Source organism: Anser cygnoides, chromosome 4 (assembly GCF_040182565.1).
Source record: "Anser cygnoides isolate HZ-2024a breed goose chromosome 4, Taihu_goose_T2T_genome, whole genome shotgun sequence".
Lineage (NCBI taxonomy): Eukaryota > Metazoa > Chordata > Aves > Anseriformes > Anatidae > Anser > Anser cygnoides.
Window position 1 is genome coordinate 51,769,175 of NC_089876.1, and position 23,851 is coordinate 51,793,025.

At 37.8% G+C, this 23,851-nt stretch overlaps 1 long non-coding RNA gene across 1 annotated transcript; it reads left to right on the forward strand.

The window, feature by feature from the left end:
• The first annotated feature begins 429 nt into the window (after window positions 1-429).
• Window positions 430-20,253, forward strand: LOC106032316 (uncharacterized). Its single transcript, XR_010831166.1, has 4 exons — window positions 430-1,005; window positions 4,275-4,395; window positions 5,621-5,750; window positions 19,042-20,253. It is a non-coding gene; the product is annotated as an uncharacterized lncRNA (long non-coding RNA).
• Window positions 20,254-23,851: the final 3,598 nt, after the last annotated feature.

The window sequence follows — 23,851 nt, forward strand, 5'->3', positions numbered from 1 at the left end:
GGTTACAATTCACAGAAGGAACTGATAGCTCAGATCCTCAGCATTCTGAAGTTAACAAACAAGGCTAATTTACAGCAGATGATGTAAAGGAGTCAGCTTTTCAATACTCAGACAATCAAAAGACCTGCCAAAAAGCAGAATTTTATAACAGTTAAAAGCAGCAAAGGGTATAAAACCAGAAACAACTATCAAATTATTGAATTAATTTAACGGTACTTTAGAAACCGTTTTAGAACAATCTTCCTCGATCCATTCCCTCCAGTGTGTGAACTCGTTTTTAATATATAGCCTGACTCTTGCTAATGATTTTTAATCATAAAAACTGTGTATAGCAAGCAAAATACAGTATATTAATTAATGTTATTGCCATTAATATAGTCTTTAAAACAAAGAAGGCAAAATTCACTTGTAAGACATTCTCAAGAAATAGCGCCGTGGCTTAATTTTTTTATGTGCTAGCTGTAAAAAGCTGAAAACTAGGAATATAATTGAAAACAATGATATATGTTCCTCTGCATTACCACAAAAACCTAAGGTTAATGTCTTACGAAGCTTGTATTTACTTAACTTGGCCGATGTAGTTACCTCATGTTATCAGTAATAGGAACAATAACTGGATTGAAACTGTAGATGTTATACTTCCATAAGTCATTTTTTGACCCTTGCATTTTATTTGGTTTAGTCAAACTTTTTTCTATGAGATCAAATCTTTTCCGCCACTTACAAAGCCGGAATTTAATTAAAGCAGATTTTTTTATTTTTTTCAGTTTGGATATTGCAGTTTCTAATTTTCCGAGGCTTTATTGAGTTGAGTATGTTATCTACAGGGTCAAGTCCACAGTTCAGTTTCAGAAGTGTTCAACAACAGCTATGACAGCAGCGTTAACATGTAAGGAGGTGCCTCAGCAAAAGCAATAAGAACTTACACTAAATGTGGAAATATCCTTCATGACAGTGCTCGCTTCATTGCCAGCATACCTCCCAGCAAGAGGAACAGGCATGCTGGTATGTAGAATACATGTTTGCTTTGTATTTCTACCTGTCCCATACTCTTTTTTTTTTCCTACGACTTCATTTTCTCATTCCTATAGAAAAGCTAGAAACACATCAACTGTTTTTACTGCCAATAAATAACCTAGACTAGAAAAAATGCATGTAGATTTTTTTTTTAAAAAAAAGAGGAAAAAGTAAAACTTACAATTACGGATTTCATTCCTTCCACTCCCACTTAGTTCTTGTTCTAATCTCAGTTCTGTCTTTGTCTGAGCTTTGAAGTTAAACATGGCTATGTCTGGAGAAATGATGGATTTTTGTTTTATTTTCAGTCTCACATTTTTCTTTCATCTTGTCTAAGGACAAGAAACCAGAAACCAGGACACTGTGATATATACATTTACTCCTTATTAGTTAGTTCCTTATTTTCATAGTCATCCCACACAAGTCAACAACCATTTTTGTGGAGGAACCTGCTACAACTTAGTGAAGTCCAAGCCACACTTGTTTAATGGATCCGCTTTATAAAGATTCCTGTAGGATCAGAATTTCATTTAGAAAATAAAATTCTGTAGAATCCAGTCATTAAACTGCTTTATGTACACATTTTATTGAAAAAGCTAGGCTAATAAACATTACACAACCATTGAATACCAGCTCTGGCACTGACTCATTTTCCCTGCCTGGTGAACTGGTAAATCATGAGGCACATAATTTAGTCTTCATCTGTTTTTAGAGTGTCTTTATAGGTAAAACTTTTTTTTTTTTTAATCTTTTCAAAAATCATATCGATCTTCCCGATCTTTTCCAAGCTAATCATATTTCCAAAGCCATCAGAATTCATTACAAAGATTCAGAGTTTCACTGGTCTCCAGTAAAATGTCAACAGCTGTATCTAAAGTGTGGTAATTTTATAGTATTTTAGTAGTGTCCCTGTAAATACATAGTTACAGTGAAGGCTGGTCCAAGTTCTCTACAAGGGTATCAACCTTTGTCTTTATTTGGTCACTACCAACATCTTTCCCCACACCTACACAATTTCTTTTCCTCATTTCTATCCAGCTCACTACAGTCTGCTTTCAAAATGATATTATGAACTGAGTGAATAACCCATGTTTTGTTAGGTTAGTCATATTCAAAAGGCATTGTCCTAAAACAAGTCTCCCTCTATTGAAAATATATGGTATGCATGTCAGCCTGTGAGGAAAATTTCTCAAAAATCCTAGCACTGAAGACTGAAGGTTTCGTGTAACCTTAATATGAAATAGTCCCTATAACAGAAGCAAAAGATGCATCTTATGAGGGTGAAGAGTGATCTTACGGTTCTCCAAATAAATAGGGACAGCATATTAGATCACATGGGAAAGACAGGTCACTTAGGAACACCTTCCCAATATTACCGAACAAGAAGACCACACTCTTCTGCACACCAGCACCTCCAGCTTTGCTCTGAAGATTCCTGTCATATGATGATGCCAAACACAGTGATTGCTTTTGAGTTCATTCTTTCCTCACTTTTTTTTCTTTTTAACTCTTATTCCCTCCTGAGACATTTAATGGTATTTCTGTTTCCCACGGTCAAACAAAGTAATAAACATGGTTAGGTAAACATGAGGATTATGTTCCTTGTCTCTGTAGTACGACTTTAAAGACCAAAAGAAACTTGAGCTTTAAAGAAGGCTTAAGCACTTGGAGATTTACAGAAAATAGCTTTGCATTGTATTTGTCACAAAACTAAAGGGTTATTAAGCCCTTCTTTTTATATAGGAAATCGTAAAGAGTCAAACAAAATGTGTTGCTTTCTGTAATATTACTTGGATCAAAATAAACTTAAACATACGGAATTTATTCACTCACAACTTTTAGCACTTGATTCCAGTTTGTCTGGTAGTTTTGCTTTTGTTTTAAGTACTCAAAAGCGAAGGTACCAGTTTTTCAGTCACAACAGAGAAACATGCAAGGGGTTAACCCTCTGTGTTCTTTGGCCTGATTGGAGGTATCTGACCAGAATTTGTGTCTACCTGTAAAGCTTCCATAAAGTCTTAATAAGACTTCAGTTAGGCATAGGCCTTCTATTTTTAGCAAATATTGCACACTTTCTATGTTCGTGACAAACATAGGAGATATAAGCAGAATATTCTAGTCTTTCATTGACCATGTCTCCATTGAACTAGTCTCCAAGAAGACAGAAAAGGTATTTTCTCAGTGGACAACGGACAATGTACAAATAGATTAACATTGCAGTTTAATAATTTATCATAATGTTTTCTGAATTTTAATATTAAATCAAATTACACATTTATTCTGACAGCTGCATATATTTGCTAATAAAATTGTTGTCCTGATCCAGAATTAAGAAATATGAAGCCACACACTTTTTAAACATTTCTTAGTGTTTATGACTTCTTTCTCATTTATCAGCTCACTATATTTAGTGTTTGTTGTACCTCAGCACCAGTAGATGGCTCTGCTTGTATTCTGTCCTAAAGGTATGACAACCATGTAAACACATACTGCCAATGATGGGGAAAAAAAATGATGAGACTTCACAACTTTCAAAAGCATTACCAACTATCAGTAAAATCTCTGCATTTTTCTTTTACTTTGTTCAGATTGACTTTTTCTCTTTGTGCCTAATGTCTAAGATTTTATGATTATATTTAACTAATCAATGATGTATAAGTCAAAATATCATTTAAATAAATGAATATACTATACATATATACACAACTATACAAAATATATCAGTTTTGCTTCTAACTTTCCTGAAAGAACTTGTAGACTGTTATGTATCAAAAAATATCAACTGTAGAGAACTTCCAGAAATTAGGATCCTTCTTTAATTGCATACTAATTTATTTCTTCCAGCTAAGAAGTGCATGAAAGATACATTAACCTTACTGACATATGGGATAATGGAAGAATTTGACTCCCTATACAGGAAAAGTTGTAAGCTTTGAATCCATATCTAAATTCAGGCAGATACATAAATGTTACCTGTTGTATAGAAAAAAAACATGCATATAGTCAGTCAATAACATATTTTTCAAAAGCCACACAGGTGTAAGTTCACATCTGATTGGAACAGACCATTCTTACATTTATTGAATAAAATGTGGTAAGTACCTAATACATCACACATACCTATATTTTAAAATAATAGAATAGTAAGAATATTAAAAATTGATTGTTTAGAAATCCCATTTACTTAACGTGTAGCTAATATAATTAGAGGAGACTGATGCTTTTGTTTGTATAAATGCTATATTTGTGTTTTTCAGACCAAAATTTTGCAGCAAACACACCTGTCCTTTAGAAATCAAGAATATACAGAATAACTCCCAAAGTGATCAGAAAGATTCTTCAAAAGGACTATTTTTTGTATAAGCTGCATCTGTACAGGTATGTTTTTTACTGACACAGCCTTCTCATTCTAATAATTATTGTTTGTAACAGTGTGGATCTGAATGTTAAAATTCTTTCTGATCCATTCACTGAGCTGGGTCTCCTATACTAGCTAATCTTGTTTACAATTATGTTAATATTTTACTAGGGTTTAAAATGCAACATGCTTTACAATGTACACACTCCAGTCTTGTCTGCCTAAATGGCATTGTTATAACTTCTGTGCTTCAGCTTGCATGCATACTGCTTGCATCCTGTAGGCAGGTACAAGAAAAAAAACTTGTTGAGCTCTGTGCCTGCTCCTTGCACTTTCATCACTTGTCCCTGGGAGTCTCTAGCCTGGTGTATACTGTACCTGCCATGAGGAAGGCAGCAACTGCAAAGCCTCAGGGAACCACGATGCATTAGATCCTTCCAGCTGTAAGTGATTGACTTGTGCCTGAATCATTTTATGAAACTGTGATGATTATGAAGAAACCCCAATGGACTGTACACACAAATTCCTGGCAATCAGTAAGTGCCTGCTTCCCTTTATTTACTACAGGCTGTTTCAACATCTTGATTTGCTTCTGATTCTTCACAACTTCTCTGTACAAAAGTGCTCCTTGGTTTTCAGACTTCTGGGATACTGATTTTTAGACCTAAATCCTGTGAGCAACTGAACACTTTACATTTCCCTTGACTTCAGAACTTCCTCACTAACTGCTGACAGGGGCTTGATTGGTAATTCGCTCATTGCTTTGGTAATGCTGGGGCTTGCTCTCATACACTTTAAACCTTCCTCTACACAGAAAGTAGTGTATGTGCATACCACAAGTTTTACTGCTAAGAAAATCTATGCTATCCTACAGATACTTTTTGTTTTAATAAGGATTTTTTGCTATGCTGAAAGATTCATACATTGCATAGAGATATATAAAATATATATAGGATATAGATAGATATAGGTATCCAGCTGAGTACAGCATTACTTCAATAGCTGCTCTCGTAATAGTGAAAGCAAGCTGTAAACGCCTCCTAGAGCAAACTCTACGTCCTACCTGGTAAGTAAAACAGCTTGAATTTGCATTCCTGCATGAGCGACAGCATTGTTCCCTTACCTGCTGAAGTTACTTAACCAGTTAGACCAGGATCTGGCATCCTTCTGACTAAAGACCTGACTCCTCTGGGAGAGCAATCCCTCTCCACAGCCAGCAGAGCCAACGTTTGCACTTTTTCCTAGGTGGAGCAGTAACAGTTCATGGAGCTGCCTTTCACAAACCTTGAAGTAGCTTTCATCCTGCTGGCTTTTGTCATTTTCTCCTTGTTTACCCTGGCATCTATCTACAGTGATCCCCATGACAACAAAGAAGGTAAATGAAATAATCTAAAATAAATACAGTAGTTTACAGCTTTTACTAACTAATATTCTTATTATAGGTTTTGCGATCGATCTTGCTGGTAGACTTGTAGTACACTTCAGCTTCACAAGTACCATACAGAGGGCAGAGAGCAATCAGTTACATTATCAGTAGAAGTCACAAGCACAGAAATTGTGCTAAGATATGAGACCAAGAGCTGTTGCAACCCCATCTCCTCATGCAGTCTGAGCTGCGCCAGACGGCTCAGAGCAGCGCTGAAAGTAACCTCCCAATGAATAAGTGCTTGTTCTTTGCAGGGGAGCTTTTTTTTTTTTTTTTTTTTTGCCTAGTAACAGTTCTGCTTCGTGTTTGGAGGCACTATAAAACAGTCAGGTTGGGGATGTTCTTGTAATCAAGGTAAATGTTTGTTTTTATTAGTCTGAGGCCAAGTCCTTGCTCCCTTTTGTAAGAGCAAAAAAATGCCAAAGCACAGAGGGTGTCTGTCTCCCATTTAAAAGGTTTTGAATTCTGGGGATGGGGGGTGGGGGGAGAACAACCTAATCCCCTGCTAGATCTACAAAGGAGATTTAACATAACCTTACAGCATCAGCAGGGAATTCTCTTGTTACAAGTGCGGTGCTACCACAGTCATCGCCATGCCCCTAATCCCCTGCTGGCAGGAGCCTTGCTGGGCACTGGAGCAGAGCTGGGCACAGGGAGCACTGGCAAGCCCCACCAACAAAGCACAGCCTCTCCTCTTCCCATGGGATCACCCCAGTCCTACCCAACTTCACACGGAAGGCAGGGGGGAGGAAAGGAAGGGGTGACTGAAATAAGGCTCCCAGCAATATGGCTGCTGGCTTCTGCCGTATCTGATGGTAACTCAACCTGCATTAATTTGGTTTCTGTTTAAAATACGTCTCATATGGACATTTTGCTGAGCAACATCAGTGGAGTGTTCTTAATGTGTGTTGTCTCACAAAACTTCAGGCTGCTTGATCATTTGTGAAACACCAGCAATCCTCGTGAAGGCAAATAAGTGTCACTGCTTCTGCAGCCTGCATCCCAAGTAGTTTTCTTTCTTACTCTTCTGCTGCCTTGGATTTTACATAATTTCTACATAGAAGAGGAAAGCGATAGAAAACAATGCACATTTCTGTGGGCAAAGTGTGGTTGCCATGAGAACTGACCTCATTCAGACAGCATGGACACAAACAGGTTTTCCTCAGAGAGGTCCGTTGCACAACCACGGCAAGAACAGCGGCTCCTCGCACTCCAGCAGGGACCAGGGAAGGATGCAGACAAGGTGTACTCTCCCTGTGGCAACAAGCAAACATCTGCAGGGCAATTTTGCACAGGCTTGCAGATGAAAACTAGATGCTGTTTCACCTGTTTATAACTGAGATATGTCATTCAAGATTGGAAAGGAAAGTTAAGTGAATCATATTGATTTTAAACATTTATGCCTGCAAGTGGACTATACAAGGACAAGGTTAGGTCTCCTTCCTTGCCCTGAGCTTCCACAGTAATTTACTACAGGGATCACGTACGAGTAGCTCTGGCAATATTTTCTCAGTGTCAAAACTGCACAAGAACTTTCCTCTTGTCCAGTTTTTACCCCCATGGCCGTGCTTTCAGTTGGCAAAGAGAAAGCTAAACCTTCTGCTGAGCACTATATTAGAGCAGAATCCTGATGTAAGAGCTCATGGGTGCCAAAAGTCCTGCAGAGCGCAGTATGTTCAGCATTGCCAGGTCTGTCATTCCAGCTTAGGGCTGTACTCAGGGCAGCTTGTGTCCAGGGACCTTGGTCAGAACTGCAGTGAGAGCAAATTGTAATTATTCTGCCAACACAGTAACCCTTGAATTCGTGCAATGTCTTCCTGCACTAACAGCATCTTGCAGCCCCGTTTGTCTTTATCCTACAATGTTTTTTAAACTCTGCATTTAGAGAAATGATTGGCAGAGAGAGACTCTAAAACATAGCCAGCTTTCTAAGAGACAGTGGCAAGAGGAGAATGAAAACTCTATTACACTCCTTGTGCTAACACTGATGAGTGTCATATCAGAAACATTGCCTTGAGTCAAAGCTAACTGAAAAACACATAGATACTTGGGTCAGGAGCTGGTCAGCAAGGGACCTGAAGCTTGCTTACTGTTACACAGCAGTAGGACACTGGGCCAGTATCTTCTATAAACAGCCAAAAGGTGGCAGTTTCCATTGACTTCCATATGGCATGTTATCTGAACAGAAAAGAAGAGCTACAGCAGGATTTTCATCTAAACTTCAGTTATTTCGGTTCAGTAACTTAGGAGGGGAAAGTTGTACTTTTGTGAGAAGATGTGTTTGTTTTATTTTCTCTTGTGGCCAGGAAGTTTGCATGATGTTTGTTTTTCCCACAGTATAGACCATAGCATGTACCTTCCAGCTATCCAGGTAGATTAAGGAAAACGAGAAGTAGAAATAGTATAATGTATTTCTCAAGGTTCCCAAACAATTTATAAGGGAAATTTTCCTAAAAAACAATCTGGCCTTGTTTTACAGTATTCGATCATGGTATTGTATAGTAGGTAAATAGATGACATTACATCCTTGCCAGAATTGGGAGTTCTGTAAGATTATCCTCATGCAGTAATCCATGCGATTGTAAACATAACATATTCCTACAAAAGTTTCACTCAGAAGGTGGTGAGGCACTGTCACGGGCTGCCCAGAGAAGCTGTGGATGCCCCATCCCTGGACGTGTTCAAGGCCAGGCTGGGTGGGGCCTTGGGCAGCCTGGTCTGGTGGGAGGTTTCCCTGCCCATGGCCGGGGGGTTGGAACTGGATGATCTTTAAGGTCCTTTCCAACCTAAGCCATTCTGTGATTCTATGATTGCTTTGAATAAACAAGGTTTCCCTGTTCAGAAAGAAAAATGACATCTGACAGCATTAAGTGAGACCCTAGTAAGACAAATTCCCAGTAACATGACAACTGAGATACTTGAAGGACAATGAAAAAGTGCAGGAATTATGTCTTCACAGTGAAGACAGACACTGCTGAAAAATGCCCAAGTGCCTCACTAGAAGTGCCATCAGGAAATTTCTATAGTCAAAACCTGTTCTCTGCCTGTTTTGTTGTCAAAAGATTTCTATCTCCAAATCATAACCCTAAGGAGTATGAAACAATTAAGAAAATTACATTTAAAATAAGGCATGTATCGTTATCTTTATACTATGCATAATAGCACTTCTGGAAGAGCTTCAAAACCAAACCTACAGAAATCCTATATGTAAGATCAAAAAAATATTCATTACATGATTACAGAACCTTTTTTTTGCTGACATTACTTACTGTTCTTTGTAAGTAGAGGTCTACAGGCTAACATCTGGTGCAACGAGAGGTACAGGACATAGACTAGAGCAAAGGCTGACAAGAATGTAAGCTGCTTGGAGATCTGTAGCAGATCTGTCATTCCAAAGGAGCTTGCAGCACGTATTTCCAGCTGCCCTTTTAGGGGAAGCTAAACCCACGGTCACAACTTATATGGAACACCAGTTTCATGCCCCAGTGCTCTCCTCTATAAGCAATAACTATGAGGAAGCAGCCTGGCTGCTTCTGGTTCCTTCTTGTGTGTAGCAGGTAAGCCTGGACTTTAATTCCTTTAACTGACCCGTATCCCTTTCATGGACCAAACCACAGCTTCTCAAAGCAAAGCACAATGTGCTTTACAGGGTTTTGCTTTAAGAAATATAAAAGATTACAGATTTATTGTAGAAAAGTAAAAGGGAGCAAGACACATTAATAACTTATGATGTGTTTGCCACCAAAGAGACAGTCATTAGAAGAGCACAGTTTCAAACAGAGTTCATGCAATAAATCTCCCACTGGAGGGAGTTCTCTAGTCATCCTAAGCCACTAGCTGTGCTATTTAGAGAAGAATTATCTTGCAAAGACCAGAAGCAACGCATGGTTTCCTGGAAGCCTTGCTCTCAGCAGTGTCTGTTAACATTGAAATCTCAAGTCTGATGATTAAAATGCCTGTCTCGCCATTCATACCTCCTTATGTGACAAGCTGTTCCAAATACAGGTGTGTGCATGGGAGTTCTACTGCCTTAGTTGATTTTTGCCTCAGGGAAACTTGACTTCATATGCACAAATTGAATTTCAGTGGAATAAAGTTACCATTTTGCTCCATTTACACAACATAATCCAAATGGCAAGACAGTAAGGAAGCTACTGGCAAGAAATACTCCTTGCCCCCTAACATCTGTTTCTCCTTATCCATAAATATGGGTTATTTATTACCAGAAAGAAAAGCAATTATACATATAAAACCAAAGAATGAAGGATAGCCTATACTAAACTATTATTTTAAAAACTTGCTTAAATTAAAATGACTGAAATTCTTCAAGATGCCTTATTTCATACAGGCACCCCAATGCCTTCACCCTCCCCACTGGCACAAAGTCCATAACTCTGCCACTAATACAGAAATCTGGGGAAGGTTTCTGTCTGTATTTAGGAGTGTGTTTTGGGATCCATGTAATTAAGAAGGTATTTCATAAAGCTCATGGTAAATGCCATCCTTCTGCAAAAGTACAGGAGACACACTGGCTGTGTTAAAAACATATTTCAGTTTTTCAATGACTTGTTCCAGCCTGAGGACTCAGAATACCCTGAATCCAATGTCTAGCTATCCATACAGGAGAGATGCTGGCTAGGAAGTTAGTAAGAAAGGTGAGTTGCAAGCACAGCTCTGAACTTCAGCATCTCTCTGGACGTGGCACGTCACTCATCAGTCTCCTTGGGTAATGAAGCACCAAGCCTTTGTAAGCAAGCAGATGGAAAAGTAGCAGCCCTTTTTCTGCCGTAGTCACCAACGAATTAGGAAGTCTGGGTGAGTTTAAGGACATTCACAAACCTGAGAGGATTTGAATGGCAGGATGTCCTTTCCAGGAGAGCTTGTGAGGCTAGACTGCTGGACAGGCTCTGATGCCTGCTGCCAGGAGGCCACCACTGTGTAGGCATGCAAGCTCCCAGGTGTGAAGGAGAGAAGAAGCAAGAGGCAGCCTGGCTTCCTGATCAACCAAGAAAAATACCTTAGGCTGGGGAACTTTGAATCTGACCTGTGCTTTGGAGACCGCTTAGGTATCTTGAATAAAATTTATCTGTCATCAGATGTCATCATAAGATGTATAAACATATGAATAAAACACATAAACACTAAAATTTAAAGTACATTTGATGTCCTTGCTCAGGGAAGTGAGTTACCATTTAATTTTCTCTTCTGGGATGGGAAATACTAGGGAATAAAGCCCTTGCTGTAGATCCGGTTATCACTGACTGCTCTGTCTCAGAAGTGTCAGCTAACAGCATAATTTCAGAACATTTCTGTGCCAGAGGGATGGCTCTAAGCATTTGAGAAATGCAACTTTAAAGCTGGGAAAGGATGGTCTTGAAAGAATACCTACGGGTCAGTAAAACACTTCTTACAGCTCTTCATTAAGAGTATTTTCTGGGAGATACCCTGAGCCATTGGCCTATACTTCTCCAGAAAGCTGGAGACGGGAACACTGTATCCCCTCAACATACACTGAACAGTGTGTCAGGCAAAGCTGTCCTACAGGGCAGAGCTTGAAATTGGGTGGAGATCATCAGATCTAGATCTTGGGAACCTTTTATACAGCCAGAGGATACTAGAGTATTGCGGCAGTATGCATAGCTCCTTCACATACGACTGACTGAATCTCAGTTTGCTCACATGGAGCGCGAGACTCAGGATGGGATCTGTATCCATAAGAACTATTAACAAAAAATAACAAAACAAAGAAGAACATGAAAATGAAACTGCATATTTTTAATACATTTTTTATCCTTGATACTTAAGAATAGTGACCATAATGTTCGGTATTTCTGATCTGATCACTTTGACAGTTCCTCTGTAAATCTCTACAATGATTTGAGTACTGATGTCGTGGACAGTGAAAAGGGCAAATAGTAATTACACTTTAGAACTTATTGTTCTCTGAAATGTTTAGGATACTTTTAATATTTCCAAAATGCTAAATATTAGGAAATTTTAATATTTCCATGATTTCTCTAACAAGAATTTCTCTTGATTAAGAACTGCTGTTAAGCCTTGTAAAGTCATTAACCACAAGGAATACTACAAGCACACAAGCCTGCAGACAAACCCCCTTCTATTTCTCTTTCTTATAAAAATAAAGGCTCAAGCAAGCTCGATGATCACACATTTACAAAGAACAGATTATTTCTAGAAAAATGACATCAGCTAAAACTGCCAAAGTCCACCAAAGGGAACAATAAATGTTGTGCATCAGCTACTACTTTAGAGAACCAAGAGGATAAGGGCCAGATCCTAAGCACTGCAAAGAAAAAAAAAAAAAAAAAAAAAGAGCAACATTGAGAGCATTGTTTTGTACTAGTAAGTAAAATCTGATTAAACTGGAGAACAAAATAACAAGGAAAAAGAAATATTTCATCTTATAATATGAATTGTCTTAAACAATTACTAGGAATTCCTAATTCTTAAACAGGAAAACTCTGTATAATGTGATAAAGTTTTCCATGCATTTCCATGGAAACACCACAGTTTCATCAATCCTTACCTGTATGTTACCTACAAAACCTACAAAATACAATTTCAGGAATAAAAAGACTTGGCTATATATTTGTTCTAACTAGGGAAAATCAAAGTGCTTAACAACACTGTTAGATCTGCAGAAGGAAACCTGGGGAATTAATGTTTAACCTTTCCTCAGCCACAAAGAAACCCTCTTCTCCATCTTGGGAACAACACTTGGTGACCTACATTAATTTGAAAGTTTAGTATCTATTTCTTTCCAGCAGCAGCAGCCACAATTCATACGCTTAATGTATTCTGATCTAGAGGTCAGTATTTTCAAAGTCTAAACCAGCAGAATAGTTAGCTTTAGGGAGCTTTTTTTTTTTTTTTTTTTGCTTTGTCCATGGGATGGAATAATTAATTGTCAAAGAGTGCTCCTTTCACAAGAATCAGTAATAAGAGTATATGTGATTTGTTCTCAGGACAACTTTTAATTCTAAAGCAAAATTAGAAAATGTTTATTTAAAACTGATTATTACATCTAATTGAAGATTAACTTTAAGAGGACATTCTCAAAATTTAAGTACCCCAGGCATTCAACTGTTTGAAGATAATGAAAGGTGGGAGACTATATTATAATTACGCTCCTAATTTAATGATTTAAAATAAAGCATGTCAAAATGGTAGGGAATTAATCTTGCTAATGTGGATGATTTCTGATTATAATATTCTTCTCTATACTAGAAATATGTACACATGCATATATTTATCTCAAGACTTATGGTGGCTTGGGGGAGTAGTATAGCTTGGAGCAGAACTTGCAGATGAACTGCTAAAAACAGACTGTCACTGCATAAGGGAAACAGGGCATTTTACACTGTTCAAAGGAAAACTGTATAGGACCACCCATGCTGCAGCTATTTAGTAACAGAAAAGCCTATGCGTGATTGAACTACAGTAAATGGTGAAATACGGCAACACAGCAATAGAGCAATACAGATGTGGCCTTAGATCTGAAAATGTAAAGCTTATTGCTGAATAATTAAGTAAAAGAATGCATTTCATCTGAAATAATTGTACAGGTTCCTCTGGTTGAATTTAACTTATCTGCAATTGGAGTCACTAGGAGCATCCAAGTCTTTAAAGGTATAGAGGTCAGAAGGGGAAGAGATGGATGAAGACGACAAAAAAGAAAAAGAAAAAAAAAAAAAAAGCTAGAAAAGTTCTGGGATCAAAGCTGAGGAAGGGTTTCATTACCCTAACTTTTAGGCTCCTGACCCCGGAGATGAACATGTCGGTTGCTGTGGGCAGGCCTGGGCATGCCAAACAAAGAAGTTCCTAAACATCTGAGGACTTCCTAAACCTCATGAGAGAGGATGTCTTGGGGAAGGCTCACTTTGTGCCTGTTTCTTTAACTCCTCTAAATATTTGCTAATGGTCACTGTCAGAGAGGATACTAAGAGAGGCGTACGTTTTGGGCAGATGCAACATGTACCATGCCATGTATGCTTAGCAGTCTGTCTACATCTGGCCAAATGCGGTGCTGTGCACAGTGTTGGGTCCCAAGTCCCACCATGTGCTGGACCCACCAGGGCTGCCCTGGAGGCACGACCTGCCTTCTTAACGCAGGGCTCCGTGACTGCACAGCCGCACTGAGTTGCCAGAGGGAGGTAAACAACCTGACCTTTCTTTTCAGAAGATTCACCCCTCTTTTTAAAACACAACAGCAAGTAGTGGTGTTTGTTTTTGCTACTTCTCCTTTTAAATAAAAGCTGGGGGGTGCTTGTTTGGAGAGCGGAAGATTTCAGTTCCTCGGCTCCTCCAGTCACCATGCTGCGAAAACGTGCCCTGCTGCTCCAGCTGAAGTGATCCACTGCACTACTCCAGGGCAGGCTTTCTGGAGCTAGAGGTGGCTCTGTAGCCTGTTTTCCATCCCCAACAGCAAGCCAGATCTACACTGGACTGTCAGCTTTCTTCATTCAAATATTGTTGAGTGGAGAACAATTCCAATAGGCTTTAAAACAGGAACAACATAGACCTTCATCCTTGTGCACTGTCCTCTGGGCAAGTGCACAAACCACAGCAGAAGCCTATTCAATTTTAATGATTTTCTGCACATTTTTAAGAGGATAGATTTTTCTTTCCGCTTAGATCATGATGTGGCAGTTAGCACTTTCCTTGGTGTCTTTAGGCTCCTGTGGGGAAGGCACTGAAAAGAAGTTATCCACTTCCTACAGAAATGGTCTTACCCACTAAGTGATTATAACATAAGTAGTGGCTGTGCTCCTGTTCCACTAAAGGAGTTATGCCAAAGAGCTCAGAGGTAAGGCAGAAAGCATTGAAGGAGGCACGCTCCCAGGGAGAAAGTTCCTAGGGAAGCAGTGTAGAGAACCAGATCAGGTGCTTGGGTGATTGCTCCATGCGGCTGGCAGGAGGAAAGCCTCATAGCAGCAAGTGCTGTTCCTTCCTGCCTCCAGTTCACTCAGCATAAACACCATTCAAAAGCATCACCTGTCACTGCTCTGTCAAGTGCAGGTTGAATTCAGGATTTCAACTCCGAACTGGCACAGTAACGGGAGCATGGAATGCCTTCTGCTGATCAGAGTGAAATGTCTGTGTTCAAAGAAAGTTGCATCAAAATTAAGCACAAAATCCAAGGGGTAAGGTCATTAGTGGCAAGACAGTTTTCTTGTCTTTTTTTTTTTTTTTTCTGAGAAAAAATCTGGAGAAACCTAATAGGCCTACAGCAAGTCTTTCCCCCCTACACACACAAAAACATTACCAGGGTGCTTTCATGTTGCTCCTTGCCTCCCCACACATAGACTTTAAAGTTTACCAACTTCTTTTGTGGAAAAACTCAGGGAAAATAAGCCACCTTTGAAAAGCACTACAAGGGAGGATAGAAAGGAAAGAAAAAACAGCCTTATGTTTTCAAACTAATGATGTGGGAGTTAGAACGGAACATTAAGACTTTCCCAGGAATCCCTAAAGAACTGTTATATATTATTTTAGGACAAAACTCAATCCATATTGGAGTCACAGAATTGCTTTTGAATTATTGGGTAATACTCGTGGATTGGATGACTTTCTTCTTAAACTCAGATGTAAACAAGAGTTTTCATCTCTTTGGGAGGTATATTTTGATGTTAAATATATAGCAGAGTAAGTGCAACAGGGGTTAAGGAGTCCTTCCCAGATTAAAAACCCAACATTTTGGGTTGCAAGTAGGCAATAAATAAGATTACTCTGTCACACTCTGTTCTCTGTCTACCACTTCTACTTTTTCCTCTGAATTTTAGTAATGTGATACCTTGCACCCCATCTGTGTGAGTGGTGGTTAGAAAGGGGTTTTTTGAAGGCTATATTTGGCAAGTAGGATAGAGGCTTCCTGGTTCTCTATGAGTAGGAGCATTCATACCTGAAAGAATATGGGAAGAAAATAACTCTCTAATCTCAGGGATTTCTTCTGGCTTTGTGCCCTACTGCAAAATCACCTGCATGAGCACACACTGAGACTCATTTCAACATGTTTTTGTAGCTAGAAACACTTGAAATGTGAATGTCCAAATTAGTTGATGCTTCTGCTTGGCTCTGATGACCTTTTCTGTTCCCATGGGTTCTTGTTCAACCTCTGCCTCCACAGAGTGCAGGCAACTCTCACCATGCTGGTACTTAACAGTATCTGTGGGGCGTAGACAGCTGTAGAACCATTGATAAGTGACCTTAAGCAGGCTTTTGCATGACCTGCATGGAATCTTGGAGACAAACCTCAAAATAAAATCAGATTTATTTTAGTTTCCTATATTCTTCACTACATAGCCTTGAATCCCATAAATATTTTGTGGCTGGTGGAGTGGGAAGGAAAGGTGGGGTAGATTTTTGTGAAAAATGCCATACATCTGTGCTCAAACTGCTGTGTAACGGGATAGGTTTTTCGTAGCATTGATCCTCTATGTATGAACTCACACTTGAGTATCTTAAACACAGGGGTTTTGAAAACTTCTTTCACTGAGATACAAACTAACAGCACTTCCCTTGCACTGGGGGCAGGTTAAGAACACTCATACAAAAAAGTACAATGCCTTATCTGTAACTTGTCTTGCTAACAGGAATTGGCAATGTTTGATATTTTAGCCATAGCCTAAAATAGCCAAATAAGAGTCATGCACCCAAAGAAAGAGCAATTTGAAAAATGTATGTTGCTAAGAGCACAGACCTGAGACCAGTAACTGTTCAAATATAGGAGAAGAGAAGACAGGTTAGACAAATATTTTAAATATTGGATAACTGTATTTCAGAAGGTTGCAAAAACAAAAGTACATATTTCAAAGGTAAGAGCACATACTCCTAAGGACTTCAGGACCAGTCAGTTATGGAGAAAGTATGGAGGAGTAGATGGAGAGGGAATAAAAATAAAAAATAAAAATCAAACTAGACTTCACAACATCTAAAGGCACCAGCATTCTTCTCAGGAAATGTAATATTTTTCCTAGCTGAAAATTTATGCAACAGGTCAAATATATGTTGGCCTCGTTTTCTTTGATGGCAGATTTTATAGATCAGACATCAGAGCGTTAGCATGGACAGCTCATGCAAAGACTCTAAGCCAGTTTAAAAATGGTGGCCCAGAAGAAAAGAACTGGAAATGGAGTAACTCCCTAATGATGAATCTCGGGGTTTTTCTGTTTTATATAGCTAATAAAGGTCAAACATCTGAAAACATGGACTAGGCTACATATGAAACTGTAACAAGAAGGAAATTAGCTGAGTTTCTCAGAGGAAAATAAAAGTGGAAGCAGAAGTAAATTAACGTTGGAGATTGAAGAAGTGAGAGCTTTGCATAAAAATGTTTTATAAGTTTATTTAAACACCTCTCACTTCCTTCTGTTATTAAAGAAAATTATGAAGGCACACAGCAAGTTGAAGTGAAGATAGAGCAGTGTGAAAATAAGGCCAGTGAGCTCCTCACCTACAGATAAAAAGCAGGAAAATGTCTATTTGCAGATGATAAAAATAAAAAAAATGGCGATGAGGCTAAGGACCAGAGATATTGTTGAAAGATCCACGAGGTTTTATCTCAGTTTCATGCTCTCAGCCAGAGGGATACTATGGACAAAATTGCAGAATTATAGATTACTGATTTTAGCATGCCTTGGCTAAATATGGACCAGTTAGGTCCTGACATACAATAAACAAAAGGAAAAGAAGAGGCTGTAGAAGTAATGAAATTAATGCTGACATAACACAGCCCAAAATGAAATAGGAAGCTTATATGATAGAGTGAACCAGATTTTTTGAGAGAATGGAAAGATTTTCCAAAAAATAACAAGATCAGATAAAATATTAATACCAAAAACATTTTGAAACATTGGCTGTTTTAATTTTCATTTTGCATATTATATTTTCCAGGACTGTAACAAAAATAATTAAAACACTGCTCACATAATAAACCTGAACAATCAGAATAATACTGTGCTTACATTAACAGGTCATATAGATAGCCTATGTTAACAGATGCCTTAGTTTTAATCTGAATGCCAAGTGTATTTATCAATTGGTGAAGTGATCTTTTTAACAAGTACACAGAAGTGAGAAGTAGGACACTCGGATTATCTGTGCCATTTCTTCTCATATACAATAAGGGAAATGTTTTAAAAGAAACATAAATGCTTATATAATTTTGAGAAATCGTTATCAGAAAACTCTGGCAGGAATATCCCACACTGGTGGTATTTTAAATAAAAACAAATCAAATTCATTAACAAAAATGGATTACAGACCTTTTTATCAATAGGAAAAAGCATGACAGCTTTAACCTGGAAATAACTGAGCCATTTAATGCTATAGATACCATTTTAAGCATCTGAAAAAAATAAATACACTTACACATACTTAATGTTGGCACTACTTCTAGGACGGTATGTCTGCTATTAGTGGCAAAATAGAGTTATAAGAATTTTCTTCAAAATTTTAGGGTCTACAGGTATAAATAGATTCAATAGATTTAAAACCAGTAATAGGAGAATTTATAATAACTGTTAAATAACTGTTAAATAACTGTTATAACAGTTATAATACTTTAAGTTATAGCTGAAAATCTAACAAAATGACATCTTTCATAGTAATGACAGTTTATTCCTTCTTTTGTTATGACATGAGGTTTTATTTATGCTTTGGAACTAGACAAATAAATTCCAGGTTCTGACATTTTTTGGAATATTTTAATTCTGTTAGGGAAAACAGGTAATTCTATGCCCATATAAATATGTTTACTGCTAAAAATAAAGGTGTTATTTGACATTGGTCAGAAAGCATTAATTCATTTTTTAAGACACCAAGCAATCATGACATAACTTACAGTCACAAACCTCATGAAATAAAGGGAGGAACATTCTTTACTTGTCCCATGTCTTTTCCACTGCCTGTAGAGTTAATGTTCTGCTTCTGGCACATAGTTAATTCTAATAAAGAAACAGGAACTTGGGAAGCACACAGATGGCCACATACTATAAATTATGTGGTTGTCTTATGTGGGTGGTATTTAAAACATTGCTTCTTCACTCCCTCATATCAAGCCTGAAATCTGAAGGAACTTGGTGCTTGATAAGGCTTCTACATTTTCTATTTTTAATGTATGTGTGCAAGTCTTGTCAAGTAGGAAAACTTTTAGGTAACAATATAACTATCTCTCTAACTCTAAAATGCTTTTCATTAATGATGATCCTGTTCTCTCCAGAGGAATGCTCCACACAGGAAGGATACAAGAAAAGGATCAAATCCAACAAGAAAAAGACGTGTGCAAATATGACTGAAGTGATTTAAAAAAAGAACTATTACCCAGGTCCACTGTTGGACATACCTCTGAAAGAGGTAGCTTTGGAAGCTGGTCACCTGAAGACAGTGAGAAAAAGGATGTGAGAAAGGAAGGACCTGATCACCCATCAGATGGAATCCAGACGTGACAATTAGAGTTAATGAACCACGACCCATGAAGCTGTTTCAGCACCTTTTTACAACCCCACTTCATGGCCTTAATAAAACTTCCAGGGCTTTTTTTTTTTTTTTTTATAAAGTACATCTGCTCTAAATACTAAAGGGAGAAACTAGATTCAGAAGTTATGTTTGGTTTCTTCCCTGCTTTTCAGTCATGTATAAAGTATATTTAAGGTCAGCGTGTTTGCTTTTCTATCTGTTAAGTCAACTGAACATCAGAAGATACTATTTCTACAAGACTGTATAGTATTTTTATAGTAGTTATTTAATTTACATTAACATTAATAAGCTGCTAAAGGTGACTGAAAAGTATCAGGCAAATATTTTTAAGTTAACCACTATAATGGCATCTATGTTCATATACTGTTTTTGACCCCAGATATTTAGAAAGCTATCATGATGTCTTAGGAAAATTAGGTTGATTGATTTGCTGCTTTTGAAAGGTGCCTAACTCGGCCTTGATACTAAGCCCTCCACTTCTTCACAGAGACAAAACATTTCTACAGTTTTGGGATCCCACCCATTTCCTGTAGGTCTCAAGCACGAGTATTACACCAACACTGCTGCTTCTGTGCATAAGTAAAAAGAAGCAAGGAAGCAAGGGGAAGGACAAAGTAGTTCATATGCTAATTGTTAGAAGACTCCCTTTTGCATATGAGGAGCTCTGGTTGGGCTATAAGTTTTAACATACACAGGGAAGGAGAACTGGCTTAGTTCCCCTAAGTGAAAAAACACTGTGACAAAAGTAAAAATATCAAGAAATTGACCTTGTTGTACTGCAAATCTTAAAATGGTAGTTGTAGAGCAGCCTAATTATGATGCATCATTTTCAGACTGTCAGTGTTTTTCAGGGTAGTAAAGAGAATGCCTTATTCTGTCAGATAGCTAATGTTAACCCCAAATTCCTGTTTGATCCCATATCACACCTTTTTTTTTTTTTCTAGAAAAAGGGATAAATTCCTTTCAGAGCCTCTCAACAGTTTCCCCAAATCAGCAGAATCCATGCATTTGGTCTTTACTAGTATGTGGGATGGAGGATTGAAATAGGGCCAAACAATTCTTGTTTTTTTCCATACCAGGGATTCCTTTCCCTGGCCTCCTCCTAAGACATTCTGGCAAATATGCAAGTCCACCAGCATGCAACATTCTCCCTACCTATGGCAGAGAGCTCCAAATCTCACTGCATGCTGAGCTCTCTACCTTCTCCAGTGACACTGCCACGCTTCATCCCTAGCTACTTTCCTGCTGTCTCCTGCCTCCCCTACTCGTCCTCCCCACCAACAGGGATCATGAAACAGTGAGAGTGACAAAAAGGTAAAATCCCAAGAATCGCAAGTTATTTAATCTTTCAAAATTAAATTCACTCTCTCCTTCTAGACCAAATGTATAGGTGAAACTGTTACACTTCCCCTCCATCCCCCAATTTGATATTAACCAGTAATTTAAAAAATTAATCAGGCTGCATATTAATCCATGACCAAATCAATGCTAGATTCATTTGCTGGAAGGATAACATAATGTTTTGTCACAACTTCATTTGTCATCCCGAGGTCTGATAAGTATTCAGCTTGTGCTAACACAAAAATGGTTTTCCCCAAACAAATCATTTCACTATGAAAACCGATACCTAAATTACAACTGCTTTTTGGTAATGGTAGTCAATTCCAGGAAGACTTTTCCAGTGGACTTGGTCAGAAATACACAAAGGCAAGATACTTGTTGCAGAGCAGGAAGCTCACAAGAGCTTGAAGTCAGTGTCTCATGGCAAGCTGCATCCCAGATCCCTCTTCTCACTGTTTTAGAAAGTGATCAGTTACATCTGGGGAAGACAAAGGCATCTCAGCCACTGGCACCCCTTTCACTCTGAACATGAAGAAAACCATCATTCAGAAGTTATAGTCCAGTTTGGCCTTGCACAGGGAAATGTCTGTGTTATGTGCAGGACCTCATTGGGAGTCTCTGCCTCTCATGGAAGTGGCTCATAGATCTTTCTTCTTACTCAGGTTGTACTCACACATTCCATTTTTTTATTAGTAGTACTGCACACCCTTTACTGATACTCAGGCTTGCTCAAGCTGAATATTACAATAAATTACTATTACTGTCACCAGTTACCTTCTTATAGTGAAATCACTTTCAGGAAAAAAAAAAAAGGAATGTTGCTGTCTTCTGTTCTCCTAGTATGGGCATGTGGATAAATTAAATGATACTTATGTCTTTCTGTAAGGAGATTCAAAATTTCTCTCTAAACAAAAGATGATCAGAAGGAAAGAGAAGGAAAAAGCATGGTAAGAGTAAAATGCCTGATACAAAGTTATTTGACTGAAGATGAATGGTAGAGGAATATTATAAAATCTCTCCATATCTTAATCAACAGTTTAAATAATAAAACACTCCATTTTATTCTAGCAAGTTTTTTCAATGCAAAAAAAAATGTTTCATGGTATTTTAAATGGCCTAGGGACTATAATCTGTCTCCTCCAGTATACACATTATTGCTACGACAAGTCCAGCTTTATCTTTTTTTTTTTTTTTCCACTTTATTAACATCCCAAGGGCTCAGTAAATGTTACTGGTATTGAAAACACAGTCAAACAGGTGAAATAAAATAAAAGGGGAAATTAATTTTTAAAATATCAAAATATAGAGTGTTTGCTGAAAATATATTCTGCCTTGCTTACACATTGAGCTATTTTTAAGCATGTGTTCAGAGAAGTTGTATAACATATAATATAGTAAATAAAGCACCCACAAACCAGGTGAGTGATATTATAAAGGTCTATTATTTTAATAACTTACTACAATAAAGAAAGAACATATAAGAAATAATCGCTTTAGTCTTCGTTTGTCTTTTTAAGAGAAAACATTCTATTAGACATTTTTGATTTCATGAGTTGTGTACAAGTCATTCTGGAATGAATGAACTTGATGTGGATCCAGATTTCAGCACTTTTTATTTGAAAGTAACAGCAAATGGAGTTTCCTTGGTCTTTAATTAATTTAATTGTTTATTCAAAACATTGGTTTGAAGCTATTTAACCTGCAAAGCACTTATTTTGATTAAAAAGAAGCTGCTGTTCCTCATCCAGGATGATGACAACTCATGTGTTTAGTGATATATATCTGGGGAAAAAATATTCAGCATTGACACAAACATAAAAGAGCACTTAAGAACTCAGAATTGTGTCTTAGAAGATCCAAGTCAAACACACACTTTCAGTTCTTGTTGTGAATTACAGTCCAAGTTTCTACATACATTCTAAACTACAGTGAATTTTCCAGTCCTTTGACTAATAGAAGATATATGGGACCAACGTCCCAGCACAAAAAGTGTATTAAAAATGTCATATTTAGTAATTAAATTATGGAATTAAAAAAAAATCCTTATGCATATTCTCAGCAAGTGAGAAATTCCTGTTTTGATTTTCAATTCCTGTGTTGCACCTTACATGCTAAGTGAGGAACAGCTTTATAAAGGTTTATAATCTCACTTTCAAAGGGGAGAGTGCACCAGGACTGGATAACTGTGGTATAGAGAATAAAATGTTGCCCTGAAATCTCTCCTCCCCCCTAAAAAGAGGTAGAAGTGTGATAAAGTACCCTGTTCTTCATACTCCTGAAGTTGCTACAGCAAGAAGAAGCTGCTATTATGTAAAGATTAATTTCGATTTTGCCTCGTAGGCTCTTTTAACACAAAAACCAACTACAAATAACAGCAAAGAAATTTCCACACAGAGATCTTCTGAACTGATCATTATATACTTCAGATCTTTCTTAATTAAGAATTTGACTGCGAACATGTTTAAACTGAACTCTGGAGAAACTAGTATGAAGTAAGAATATCTGCATGGGAATTGCATTACTTTGAAAATGTTTCATAGCAAATCAGTTTAACCTTCCTGTATGGGCAAAGACTGAGTCTGTCAAAGTAATGTTGGCAGATGCTAAGGTACAGAGGTAAAATCACTTCTTACATTATTGCCCAATTACAACAAAACGAATTTTAATGATCTGCAGTTGTAAAAACCACTGGAGCATTAAAGGTAACATATAATCATCACCTAATTATTCACCTAACCAGTAAGAGACAGGAAGCAACCATGCACACACAGTAACAAGGAAGGCCTTTTACTAACGACATGTAGTTATCCCAAATTAAAATTCTGTGCACTGTTCTAGTATTATCCACAATTCAGAGTTATTGTTCTACTCACATTTTAGGATGTTCTGTAAGAGGACAACATGGCACCTTTCACCCTGAATAGCTGTAAATCTCCTGCATGTAATTTCTGTTCTTCTTGAGTATTCTCCTTCCCTGCCAGTCCTGGTACCATTGCTTCTATGGTAAGGTTTTTCAGCTGTAGAGAACACAAGTAAAGATCCTGGCAGTAGATGAATCTTTCCTAGAATGTAAATGTGGTTCTGTCAAACTAAGGAAAAAATTTACTGTTGGTCAGAGGACAACTTAAACTTAATAGCCCATTCCTGCTCGCAGCACAAGTTAGGGAAGAGGAACTATAATTTCAGGGGTAACTTGCTGAGTCTGTCTAATG